Source organism: Eulemur rufifrons, chromosome 7, assembly GCF_041146395.1.
Source record: "Eulemur rufifrons isolate Redbay chromosome 7, OSU_ERuf_1, whole genome shotgun sequence".
Taxonomy (NCBI): Eukaryota; Metazoa; Chordata; class Mammalia; order Primates; family Lemuridae; genus Eulemur; species Eulemur rufifrons.
This window is the reverse complement of record NC_090989.1, coordinates 68,708,730-68,718,697: the sequence shown is the minus strand read 5'-3', so window position 1 is coordinate 68,718,697 and position 9,968 is coordinate 68,708,730.

Below are 9,968 nucleotides of genomic sequence, written 5' to 3'. Positions count from 1 at the left end.
CTCAGCCTCCTGAGTAGCTGGGACTACAGGCGTGGGTCACCATGCCTGGCTAATCTTTTCTATATATTTTTAGTTGTGCAGCTAATTTCTTTCTATTTTGAGTAGAGACGGGGGTCTCACTCTTGCTCAGGCTGGTCTCGAACTCCTGAGCTCAAGCAATCCACCCGCCTCCACCTCCCAGATTGCTAGGATTACAGGCGTGAGCCACTGCACCCGGCCTGGATGGGTTTTTTTAATACCTCATGTGTACAAAGTTCCTTGCTAGCTCTTGCCAAGAATTCAAAAGAATAAGGAGAATTAACCAGATAGCCACCACCGAAGGGGTGCCAGGCACTGTGCAAAGAGCTTTATGTGCATTATCTCAGAGCTCCTGTTCTCAAGGGCTCCCCGTCTAGTGGAGAAGGCAGAACATTTACAGTGTCTGCTGTAATGCTGAGCGAGTGGTGTGGACCACCATACTAGGCTCAGAGAAGGGGCCTCTGGTTCTGATCTCTGATTCCCATCAAATCTGGAGAGTCAGAGTAGGGTGGGGTCACCTCTCTTGTAGCCTGGTGATTTACGATGCTGGATAGCACTGTTATCCTTGACATGTCCGTCCTGTGAGAACAGAAGTAGGTCCTTTCTGCTCCAAACATCCAGCCAATTGCTGCTGCTCTCTAAAATATTCATGTGTAATAACAATGAAACCAGTGAAAAAACTAAATAAAGATCAAATTGTTACAAACCAGAGTTTCTGATTCAGGCCTTTTTCTTCTCACTACATGCACATCCTCTGCTCCATGTCTTCCGTGCCTACCAATATGTTGATATCTCCCAAATTTTAATCTCTAGTTCCAACATTCTCTTCTGAGAGAAGATCCAGACTTGTACTTTTAACTGTCTACTAGTCAATCAACTCCCAGATGACCTAGAGTTGCCGTAACACAATGTATCCCGAACTGAACTCACGTCCTTTGTCGCAGCTGATCTCCCTCCCTGTGTGGCTGTCACCATTTATGGCATGCTTCAACTCAGGCAGTCCAGCCCTCTTAGACTCCACCCTTCATACCCAACTATCGCCAACTGCTGATTCTAACTTGGAAATGTTTCCTGAATCCAACCCTACTCTTCATCCTTGGGCCGGTGCCCTGGGTCTAGACCTCATCAATTCACATCTGGACCATTTTAATAGCTTCCTTAAGCTGGCTCCCTGTCCCTAATCTTGTCCCTCTCCAATGTAGACTACATCCAGCAGCCACGGGCATCTTTCTAAAATGTGTAATGGATTGTCTCACTCCCTGCATAAAGCCCTTTAATGGCTGGCCCTAGCATCTCTTACCTCAATCAGTAGTTTAAAGCCAGGTCCAGCAGGTTCAGGGGTTCCTCACTGAGAACTGGATGCCTGAGGACTGGCTGGGTGGGACTACAGATATTCCATCCCCTCCTCATCCCAAGAATTTCCACTTTTAAATGTTTTCTACATTGAGATTCTCTATAGGATTTCTTTTGAGAAAGGAAGCTGCTATGCCTCAAAAAAATTTAGTAAACCAGTGGTCTTGATGGCCAACAAGCCAGCTGGTTGGCAAATAATGCCAACAGCTGTCCTCTAGGCTAGCAGCAAGCTGGCTCAGCAGGTGGGACCCTAAGACTTCCAGCTAAAACCAATGCAGATTAGCAGCTGAAAACAGCCAGCAAGGCTCTAAGCCTGACCGCACAGCTCAGGATTCTCTGGCTTGGTTGGATGTTCTGTGCTCCCTTCCAACTATGCTGTTCAAGACAGAGGGGACCAAAGGGCTTCCTTTCAAACACAACCCATGGTGCATCCAGCCCTGCCTGTCCTGGCCAACCACACCCCCCTACCCAGTGGTGAGAGTCTCAGAGACTATGTGCCTCTTTCTCTTCTCTTTTCTTTTCTTTTCTTTTCTTTTCTTTTTTTTTTTCCCAGACAGGATCTTGCTCCATCCCCCTGGTTGGAGTGCAGTGGCATGAGCATAGCTCACTGCCACCTCGAACTCTGGGGCTCAAGTGATCGTCCCACCTCAGCCTCCTGAGTAGCTAGGACTATAGGCGTGCACCACCATGCCCAGCTATTTTTAAAATTTTTTTGTAGAGATGAGGATTCCACTATGTTGCCCAGGCTGATCTCAAACTCCTGGCCTCAAGCGATCCTCCTGCCTTGGCCTCCTAAAGCACTGGGATTATAGATGTGAGCCACCATGCCTGGTCGGTGCCTCTTTCTTTGTGCCTGCTCCATGTGTTGTGGTGTTTGTACCTGCTCCCTGCTCGACAGTAATAAAGCAAGTTTAGTGTCAAGCAGCACACCGGGAGCTCCGAGAGATCTGAGGCGAAAGCAAGAAAGCAGTTTCCAACGCGAGGAGAAAGTCCAGATGCCTCATTCGGCATGAGCCTGCCTCCAGCCTCTCCTCATGATTACCATCCACACGTCAACACATGGCCTGCGAGGGGGTTTCACCCAGTCTGGGCGGCTCACTATTTCCCTAAACACAGAGCAACTGCTCCCCAACTCTGTACTCTGTCAGAGAGTTTCCTTGCTTGGAATGGCCTCTCCTCTGCCCACCTCAACCCCCCTCATCCCAAAGACACGGCTTGGGCTCCCCCTCCTCCAGGAAGCCTTCCCCACTGCGACTGCCATCTCTCCCTCTGGACACACAGTACCAGTGTCCACGGCAGCCCCAGCCATTGGCCTCATGACATCTCTTGTTGTGATTTCATTTTTTAGATTTTTGTCTTGTTCCCTCCACTACACTATGAACCTTTGAGGGCAGAGGTCATGTGTTTTCCCCAAAAAATATACTGTCGAATGCACATGAAGGGGCTCAGTAAATATTCGCTCAAAGAAGGAAGGACAGGAGAGAAGAGAGAAAAAGAAGAATGAAGGCAATAAAACTACCATGTCTGTAATTCTCTAGCTATTGCCTTCTGAGGGCTTGGATTGGTTTTTTTTCTTTCTTAAACCAAGCTTTGTATTTGCTTGTCACTTGAGGGACTTGTCAGTCTCCCAAAGAGGTCAAAAGGAACGTTGGCTTCTGCCCTCCCCTCCTGCTGCTTTCCCAGATGATAACCAGACACTTGAGGGCCAGGGGTTGGGGGGCTGACAGCAGAGACGGTGAAGGGGCAGAGGATGCCAAGGATTCAGCGGGAGAAACAGGGTCTTCCTCCCTCCAGCCGGGCCTGTGAGAGAGCAGCACGCGGGGCATTGCACACAGCGACGGAGCGGTAGGGAAGCGGGACTGGCAGCTCCCCGCAGGCAAGAGGGTGGTCCTCTGCTCTTGTCTCTGCTGTAGCCACAGCCAGGGCAGCCCTTCCGTCGGGCCCTTCACCCTGGTGGCCGGGCCTGGCTGGCAGTGAGCTGGTCCTTCCCCTCTTCTCCTGGCCTCAGCGCATGACAGGGAGGGGGTTTCCTTTAGGGTCTTAACTGGGAATTGTTCTCTTGCCCCGTGTCAGCTGGCTGCGGGGGAAGATTCTTCAGTAGTTTCGTTTCCCTCATTTGGAATGAAGTTTTTAAGAACCAAAAATGAAAACCGGAAGGAGGAGAGGCCACCGCCCACATTGGTACCACTCAACCCCTCATGACGTTGGTCCTGGAAATGCTTAGGGGTCAAGGCAAAGACTGAGGGCACCGTGTGTGTGTGTGTGTGTGTGTGTGTGTGTGTGTGTCGGGGGTGGGGGTGGCTGAGGGCCCTTCCTGGCGTGCTCACTCCTCTGCTTTCATCATGGGGGCTCTCAGACCCTGATGTCAGCTCCTCTTGCTCCTGCTGCCCACAGCCTCCCTCTGCAACCAACCCTAGTGACTGACCCCTGTGGGGACGCTGCCTTTCGTTTTCTGGAAACATGGGCAGTATCAATATGGGACCAAAGGTTTCATGTTGTGCAAAGGTAACGAGATGCGAGGGGAGCTACCTGTCAGCGTCTGAGTGCGGCTGGCAGGACAGCCAGGGGAAGGGGCACACGCAGTGGACCACGGTCCAGTTCAGGGCAGAGGGAAGGCGGTCAGGGACAACAGTAACCAGGTGCTGGACAGTCATGGGAGGAAGCAAGCACAAAGGGCACAACCGCTGGGAGGATTCTGAACTGGACCCTCACGGGATGGGACTGGGCGTGGGGTTGGACACTGAAGAAGAGATAAAGACGATGATGGGTCGAGATGAGGCCAGTCAAGGAGGAGATCATAGGAAAGATGGTGGCGTCTCTCTGTGCCTCCACAGGACGGCGTTTGTGGCTCTGTGCAGCGCCTCCCGTGGGACATCGTGCTCAGCTTGACAGTTCTGCCTGTCCCTGGGCAGTGAGTCCTGGTGGGCAAGGACTAGGGTTTGTTCCCAAGCAATATTCAATCTCGCACCTTGTAGGTGCTCATCAAAAGTTTTGTAAATGAATGAAGCTTAAAGTGTCATTTGCTCTAGAGCAGCTGGAGAGGTTGAGGATTTGGAACGTCATTTGTTGATCATCAAGAAGTGCTTTTTCTTTCTTTCTTTCTTTCTTTTTTTTTTTTGAGACAGAGTCTCTCTCTCTGTTGCCCGGGGTAGAGTGCCGTGGCGTCAGCCTAGCTCACAGCGACCTCCAACTCCTGGGCTCAAGCAATCCTACTGCCTCAGTCTCCCAAGTAGCTGGGACTACAGGCATGCGCCACCGTGCCCGGGTAATTTTTTTTTTTTTTTTTTGTATATATTTTTAGTTGCCCAGATAATTTCTATTTTTTTTTAGTAGAGACGGGGTCTTGCTCTTGTTCAGGCTGGTCTCAAACTCCTGACCTCAAGCGATTCTCCCGCCTTGGCCTCCCAGAGTGCTAGGATTACAGGCGTGAGCCACCACGCCTGGCCTAGAAGTCCTTTTTCATAATTCTCGAATATGAATCCCAGAGTCCTTACCAGGGGTTCAAGGCCCCACATGATCCTGTCCCCCATCCGCTGCCTCTGACTCCATGCTCTCCCACACTGTACTCAAGCATGAAGTCCCACGGCTCCTCATTCAGACCAAGCAGGCTTCTGTCTCAGGGCTCTCGTCATTGCTATCTCCTTGGTCTGGAATGCACCTTCCACCCCCAGATACCCAAGCAAAGGTAAAAATGTGGTGATAGATTCCCGGAAAGGGGGCCGGGCATGGTGGCTCACACCTGTAATCCTAGCACTCTGGGATGTCAAGTTGGGAGGCTGGCTTGTGGTCAGGAGTTTGAGACCAGCCTGAGCAAGAGTGAGACCCCATCTGTACTAAAAAAAGAAAAAAAAAAAAAAAGATTCCTGGAAAAGGGAGGGTTCAGGGCTGGGAGTCAGCTGCAGGGTCCTGAGAAGTGTAGGAATGCATAGGAGAGGAGGAAGTGTCCGTGACAGACCACAGGGCCTTGACAGTGGGGCAAGGTGCAAACTGCCACAAAGCAGGGGTCCAAAGCTCCCTAGTTCATTTCATACCCACCTACCCCCAGAAGTTCTACATGCCAAGGATAAGACCACCAGAGGGGTCCCTACTGGGCCTGCTGAGACCCAGAGAGGAAGCAGGGCGGAAGGCTTAGAAGCAGCTCGCCGGGGAGGGTCACACCCTTGTTGATTTCATGGAGGCCTGGGGCGATGGGCCCTGCTCTTCCTGTGTCAAGTGTGGTTTGCTGTCAAGTGGTAGCAGCTTCAGCCACAGGGGAGGTAGGAAGGAGAGGCCCCCGGAGAGATAGAGGCTCTGCAGTGGACGCCCTGAATCTGGAAGGTGACCTGCTAGAGCCACTTTCAGCTGGGGAGCAGAATGAATGGCGGGGACTGGGTCTCTGCATGGTACAAGGCATGCTGGGAAGTGTGGGTTTGAGCTGGCAGTTGGGCAGTTTAGCCACAAGCTGGGGCAGGGTGGGGTCGGCAGAGGAGGGGAGGCTGGTGAGGCGGAAACAGGGAGGAGTAATTTTTTTTTTTTCCACACCGCAAACAGAGGAAGATTAACCTACCAGAACGAATTATCATCAGCCTAGTACTGCGCTAAAAGACTGAATTTAGACCCTTCGCCCTTTGATGGAGACTCTTCCTCTTCATTGCTTCTCACCATAGTTACCAACGATGCCTTTCCCATTCATCCTGCAAATTCCCTTCTAAAGACCTCGCGTTCAGACGCCCCTCGCTGCTCCCCTCCCTTGGAATCTCTCCTCTCTGCCGGGTCCTTACCATTGCCTGGGAGATTTTACTAAAGACTCACTTCCCCAAAACCTGCCCCAATTAGTCCCACCCTATTCAACCTACCATTTCTAGTTACAGAAAAAGCTACCTAATTCTTCCAGAAATCAGACTCCTGGCAACTACAATTAACTAAAACACTGCAGAAAACTGTCTCAAAGCCCAGGCACCTCATTGATGGGAGAAGCTGAGTCACCTTTGGCCTCTACCTAGGATAACAGTAAATATTTAGAGCTGTGAGAACAAGGGATGATAGCAAAGAGAGAGGAAGAAAAAAGATATGCACAAATTTATGAGGACCTACCTTTGTAACTGCTTTTTCATCCTCCCTGACAGCATCGTGTTGCCTCTGAATATAGGGCAGACTGCCAAGGCTCCACGAGAGCCCCTCTGTGTCACTGTGAACCTGTCACTGATGCTCAAAAGAAGGCTCTATGTCATCAAAAACAGACTAACTTCTATAAAGAATTCTTACAACTCAATAATAAACAAATAACCCCACTTTAGAATGGGTAAAGGATGTTAACACACATCTGCAGAATGTATACAAATGGCCAATAAGCACATGAAAAGATGCTCAACATCATTGGTTATCAAGGAAATGCAAATCAAAACTACAATGAGATACTGCTTTGTATTCACTAGGATGTCTAGAATCAAAAAGTCAGATAGGCCAGGCACGGTGGCTCACGCCTGTAATCCTAGCCTCTGGGAGGCCGAGGCGGGTGGATCGCTCAAGGTCAGGAGTTCGAGACCAGCCTGAGCAAGAGTGAGACCCCGTCTCTACTAAAAATAGAAAGAAATTATGTGGACAACTAAAATATATATATACAAAAAATTAGCCGGGCACGGTGGCACATGCCTGTAGTCCCAGCTACTCGGGAGGCTGAGGCAGTAGGATCGCTTAAGCCCAGGAGTTTGAGGTTGCTGTGAGCTAGGCTGACGCCACGGCACTCTAGCCCGGGCAACAGAGTGAGACTCTGTCTCAAAAAGAAAAAAAAAAAAAAAAAAAAAAAAGTCAGATAATAACAAGTATTGGCAAAGATGTGGAGAAATTGGGACTCTATACACTGCTGGTGGGAACGTAAGATGATGCAGAAACTTTGGAAAGCAGTCTGTGTCTGTTTAACCTCGAAGGTTAAACATCACGTTATCATATGACTCACCAATTCCATTTCTAGGGACCCAAAAGAAATGAAAACATATATCTATACAAAACCTTGTACCTGGATGTTCATAGCAGCATTATCTATGATAGCCACAAAAGTGGAAACAATCCAAATGTGCATCAGTTGACAAATGGATAAAATACGGTATATATCCATGCAATGGAATATTATTCAGCCATGAAAAGAATGAAGTACTGTTACATGCTACAACATGGACAAACTGAAAACATTATGCCACATGAAGGAAGTCAGCCCCCAAAGATTACATATTATATGATTCCATTTGTATGAATTGTCCAGAATAGGCAAATATATAGTGACAGAAATATTAGTGCTTCCCTAGGTCTGGGGGTTGGGGAAAAAATGGAGAGTGACAGCTAATGGGTACAGCGTTTCCTTTTGAGGTGCTGAAAATGTTCTAAAATTGTGGTGATGGTTTCACAACTCTGTAAATATGCTTAAAAAATTGCCTTGCTCACTTTAAATGTGTGAATTGTATGGTATGTGAGTTATATCTCCATAAAGCTGTCATATAAAAATAAATAAAACCAGAAAAAAAGAATAGATTCACATAGACTCAGTGTCTTGAATGTAAGAAAGAAAAGTGTATGATTTGTTTAAAATTTTTTTTAAATCAGAATGAAAAACATTAGTGTTTAAATGGATACTCTCCAATTATCTGGAAAACACATTTATATAAAACATCTTGTTTCCTAACTCTTACAATGCAAATTAGATGGGACATTAGAGCAGCTAGCAACATCTTAAAGCTAGTTGAACAGAATGACAGCATTTTAACTATATATTTTAAAAGTGCAGAGTTTCTCTTGGTATAATTGCTGCCGAGTGTTTCATGAATATATATTTGGCATCTGAAAGTAAAAATATTTCACTGCTTGGCCGGGTGCGGTGGCTCACACCTGTAATACTAGTACTCTGGGAGGCTTAGGTGAGAGGATTGCTTGAGCCCAGGAGTTTGAGATCAGCCTGAGCAAGAGCAAGACCCTGTCTGTACAAAAAATAGAGAACTTAGCTGGGTGTTGTGGCGGGTGCCTGCAGTCCCAGCTACGTGGGAGGCTGAGGTAGGAGAATTGCTTGATCCCAGGCGTTTGAGAGTTTGAAGTTGTTGGGAGCTAGGCTGATGCTACTGCACTCTAGCTTGAGACTGTCTCAAAAAAAAAAAAAAAAAATTACTGTTATTGAACTCTCCCTTTAACATCTGTTTAAAGGTTTTTAAATGTTATGTTTTGAAGATTTTTAAAGCTAAGATTTCTTATTTAAAATATAATTATCCTTAATCCTATGTTGGAGATGGTTACTAAGGAGATCATGAATATACATTAATTATATTCCAATATATTAATAAACTCTATATTATATTACTGTAAAATATTAAATATAATTATATAAAGGCAACAAATATAAATACATAAATATTTACACCTTTAAATGATTTAAATATAGAAATCAATTCTACATTATTATAGATCAGAAAACTGCAGGAAGTTGATATTCCCTATTAAGGAGCAAGAGGCACTCATCCTTTTGAGAGCAGAAATGACTCCCTTCTTCTATTGGGAGTAAGAGGATTATGCACCTCAGGCTGGGATCTAGAATGGTCAATATTTATGGGGGCTGTTTTTGAGGGGTGCTCAGCATCTAAACCCTTTTACTCTTAAACTCCTGGGCTCAAGCTATCCTCCCACCTCAGCCTCCCAGAGTGCTAGGATTACATAGGTGTGAGCCACCGCACCCAGCCCAGCAGTGAAATATTTTTACTTTCAGATGCCAAATATATATTCATGAAACACCTTTCCTTCTGTAGTCTTGGTTGGAAACAGAGCCCTATCCCTTAGAAGTTAGAGTGTGGTTTGTGATCCAGGCTCAACCGCCTGAATGTGCGCCAAGAACCATGGGCCTGGAGCACGTGATGTGAAGAAGCTGCCTGGCTCCAGAGTTGGCAGCAGCAGTCTCAGGCAGTGGTGGCAGCAGTGCCAGAGGTAGTGTTCAGCAGTCACAGCGATAGAGACTTCCAACCAGGCTGTCCCCATGGAGTGACCATGACTGTGGGTGTGACACCCATTGCCCTTTGGTACTGCCAGTTGCTCATCTGCATCTCCAGCCTTCACGTTGACATCTACCTACTACCCTTCCAATCAATCCCTCTCCTGCTCGAGTGAGCCAGAATCAGTTTCTATTTTTTACAGTCAAGAACCCTGACTCGTTCTCCAAGTAGGAAAAAAATACAAAGAAACCCTCCAAGTTGAGAGAAGTGATGGGGGAAGAAGGAGAGATCGAGGAATAAAAGAGGTACCGGGATTTAGAAAAGTAGATTAATGTTTTTCCTGCAATTAGCAGAAAGCAATGATAACTACAAGTCTTGCTAGAGTAAAACCACATTCTCTGCAGCTACATGCAAAGCTGCTGGATTCCCAGGGAAACTGGCGCTGCGATTCAGTCAGCAAAGGTCAAAAATGACAGTCCACCACCCTACAGGAAACGGAGGCACTTGGGAAATAGAGTGATAGAATTATTTTCAGAGACAGTAGTGTCTGATACTCTGAAATGGTGTTTCTCGGCGGTTGTACTTTAGGGTAAGTTAGACCTCGTACATCTAAAAGAACAGCAGTAAAATGTTATCCAAAACTGTATAATAATA